The following is a 3,225-nucleotide window of genomic DNA, read 5'->3' as shown; positions in this document are numbered from 1 at the left end:
AGTACAAGGCCAGGCATGCATAATGCAGACACACACCTCAGCAAACCCAACATGCAAATGAAACTTTGGGGGACTATATATATACTACTGTTAATTCGAGGGTGTAGAGTCTGTAACATGCTCCAAAAAGATAAAAGAGGAAAAAAATATGTACTGAATTACTAAAGAAGCAACTGCATCTTTCTAAAGAAGCAATTACTAAAATAGGTACATACATTCTATTTTGGCTATTGATTATTGTTCAAATGAGGTTTCATAATCTCAAAAAAAAAAAAAAAAAGGGAACACATACTCATATATTGGCTCTACAAATATAATTTATAGTATTCCAACAAAATAAAACACAAAAGATATTTGGAAATTATCAACACTTGTGTTATGGGTAACACCTAATATATGCTTGATCTCCTTATTTGATATGTTCCTTCTAAAGCAACATTACATTTAAAAACAAAAAAAAAAAAAAAAAAAAAAAAAAAAAAAAAAAAAAACACAAAACAAAACACAACAAAACAACCTCATATATAGACCTCATTGCTTTAATTCAGTACGATTGTCACTTAATTACATTCTTAGAAAAATTTACTAATATATAAAACTTAGGAGCTAGTTCATACGTACATGACCTTTGTGGTATAATTCTTATGAACACTACCCTGTCGGCCCCATGAGCCAAAAAGAATTCACATGCCTAAAGATCAAAGGCACTTTTGAGATTCCACTTCCTGAGATTTTCCAATTAGTGCTTTTAATTTGCTTCAAATTTCTACTTAATATATATATATATATAAGAAAAGAAAATTAATGCTTTCTATTCTGACTTTATGTAGATAATACATTATTTTTTTATAAGTGATTATATACATTATTTTCCTGAATCAGCTAGAAAGCCATGAAAGTCACAAACATTGGAGGCCGCTGATACATACACAAACAGAGCCTCGTCAATGTGCACAAGCCCAACGAAATATATAATGCGGCACTAAAGCAACCTAAAGTATATATAATTTTGATTCATTAAAATTACAAAAATGATAGAAATGAAGGAGAGAAGAAACTCATAATCGTATCTGTAATTTGTTTCAAGGACATAGCTTTCCGATACAACTCGGAGGGATGAGGGTTACAGAGAGTGAGAGAGAGATTAATGTCGCCTGAGAGTATTAAAGACAAACTCACCGGCAAGAAGATGGGGAGAAGACGGCGGGTCGACGGCGAGTTGATGGCGGCGATGGCTTTTGAACGGAAACTCTCTGTAGAACCAGAGAGCGAGAGAGAGAGAGAGAAAGAAAGCAAGAAAGAGAGGGAAAAATCGAGCGTGGGAAAATAAGATGACGCGGGAGGGAAATAAGTGAAAATTTATTAAGGCGACCAGAAAGTCGCCGTAACAGGTAAAGAACTGTCGCTGTAACAATGTAAGTATAACGGCGAAAATATTATTAAGTCGATTTTGGAATGGAAAACGAACTATTTGCGGCCAACATTTTTCCGGCACTCAAATGTCGCCGCAAATACTAATTGTTTCCGGCTACATTTTCTAGTTGACACAAACATTTCCCCGAAGTTACAAAACTGGCTATTTGCGACTAAAATATTACTGCCGGAAATAAATTTAGCCGCAAATAGCCTTTTTTTTTTGTAGTGGGCCTCCCTCCCAACAGCAGGCTTCCTATGTCAGTACCGTGGATTTTGGATTACAACTAGGTCCATGCAAGGAGTTTTATCCCTCCAGAAACACTTCAAAGCTCAGGAGACTGATATTCTAATGATGACCCCTCCCAAAGTTGGGACTACTTGGTTGAAGGCTATCTTGTTTGCTATAGTGAACAGAAAGCATCATCTAGATTTTCAAAAACATCCATTGCTCACAAACAATCCTCATATTCTTGTGCCCTACTTGGACTTACATCTCTACAATCAAAAAGAGGTTCCAGATCTCACCTCCTTCCCCTCTCCAAGGCTCTTTTCAGCTCATTTACCTTATACATTGCTACCAACATCTGTTAAGCACTCAACGTGTAAGATTGTGTATTTGTATAGGAATCCTAAGGATACCTTTGTGTCACTTTGGCACTTCCTGAAAAATAATGGGAGGACAACCGATTCATTTGAATGAACTTTTGATAAGTTTTGTCAGGGAGTGAGTAGTTTTGGGTCATATTGGGATCATGTTTTGAGCTATTGGAAGGAAAGTTTAGAAAAACCTCAAAAGATACTCTGCTTAAGATATGAGGAATTGAAAGAGCAACCCACCACTCACTTGAAAAAAATAGCCAAATTCTTGGAATGTCCCTTTTCTTCAGAAGAAGAGACAAAAGGTATGATAAATGATATTTCAAGATTGTGTAGTTTTGATTATTTGAGCAAGTTGGAGGTGAATAAAAGTGGAACAACCCACAACATGAAGACCGAAAGCCTTTTTCGCCTAGGTGAGGTTGGAGATTGGGTAAATTATTTAACACCTCAAATGTCAAAGAAATTAGATGAAATTTTTAAAGAAAAGTTTCATGGTACTGGGCTAACATTTTAGGACTTCCAAAGGTGGCATCCTCCTCATCGCTGCTATACATTGTTTGGATGTCTTTACTATTGTCAATATTTATGCTAGAATGTCGTGATCAATATAATAATAAATGTCTTGCATCTTGTAAACATGTAAGTTTGCATTAGCACGGGAAAGTAAATTTGTTAGATTATTGTCAATCATCATGTGTACGTGTGTCGACATGGAATCAATAAAATGCATTATTAATGTTGTATTTTCAATTTTATTGTGGATGTTTTGGTGTCACTTCTTTCTCAATTTTGTTCATATATAACTGATATCACTAACAAGAGTATACTAAATCAAAACTTGGCTCCATTCAATCGATCGATCTATTTCTAGTAGCAAGACCTTGATCATCAATAGATTTTGCATACACACATACAGCTAGCATTAGGCCATTTTGATCAGTTCAACAATAACACGAGTACTTGAAGCTATATACAAGACAAACTACATGCAAGAATCAAACTTTTGTTTCCAATCCGCTTAATTTCCACATTTCTTCATTGGAAATTAATTAATAGCTTTGAGCTAGAGATTAAAAAAAAAAAAAAAAAAAAAAAGACGTTGAAATCAATTAATACAGGCTGAAAAGTAATAACCATGTACTTGTGATTGTAACAAATTAAAGGGGCTCAAGCTTTATCATCTTGTGATTGTAACATATTAAGAGTACT

The 3,225-nt window shown here is 34.7% G+C and overlaps 1 pseudogene; it reads left to right on the top strand.

Moving 5' to 3' along the window:
• Positions 1–1,147: 1,147 nt before the first annotated feature.
• Positions 1,148–2,530, top strand: LOC122309529 (annotated as a pseudogene).
• Positions 2,531–3,225: the final 695 nt, after the last annotated feature.

Source organism: Carya illinoinensis, chromosome 5 (assembly GCF_018687715.1).
Source record: "Carya illinoinensis cultivar Pawnee chromosome 5, C.illinoinensisPawnee_v1, whole genome shotgun sequence".
In the NCBI taxonomy this organism is placed as follows: Eukaryota; Viridiplantae; Streptophyta; class Magnoliopsida; order Fagales; family Juglandaceae; genus Carya; species Carya illinoinensis.
Note: the sequence above shows the minus strand (reverse complement) of the source record. Positions and strands in the feature narration are given on the sequence as shown.